The sequence below is a fragment of the Myotis davidii genome, unplaced genomic scaffold (genome assembly GCF_000327345.1).
Source record: "Myotis davidii unplaced genomic scaffold, ASM32734v1 scaffold1, whole genome shotgun sequence".
Taxonomy (NCBI): Eukaryota; Metazoa; Chordata; class Mammalia; order Chiroptera; family Vespertilionidae; genus Myotis; species Myotis davidii.
Genome location: NW_006294681.1, coordinates 4,394,333 through 4,394,750, shown reverse-complemented (window position 1 = coordinate 4,394,750; position 418 = coordinate 4,394,333).

Here is a 418-nt window from a genome sequence, read left to right as displayed (position 1 = left end):
TGAAGGGTCCCAGGTTCGATTCCGGTCAAGGGCATATACCTTGGTTGCAGGCACATCCCCAGTAGGGGGTGTGCAGGAGACAGCTGATTGATGTTTCTCTCTCACTCATCGATGTTTCTAACTCTCTATCCCTCTCCCTTCCTCTGTAAAAAATCAATAAAATATATTAAAAACAAAACAAAAACAAAACACTGTAGTACGTCTACATAATGGAATACTATGCCGCTGCAAAAAAGAAGGACCTTTTACCATTTGCAACAGCATGGATGAAACTGGAGAGCATTATGCTAAGTGAAATAAGCCAGTAGGAGAAAGATAAAAATCACATAATCTCACTCATATGTGGGATATAAGGATCAACATAATTTGATGAACAAGAATAGATCCAGAGACAAATGGTAGGAGAAGGGGGGTGGGG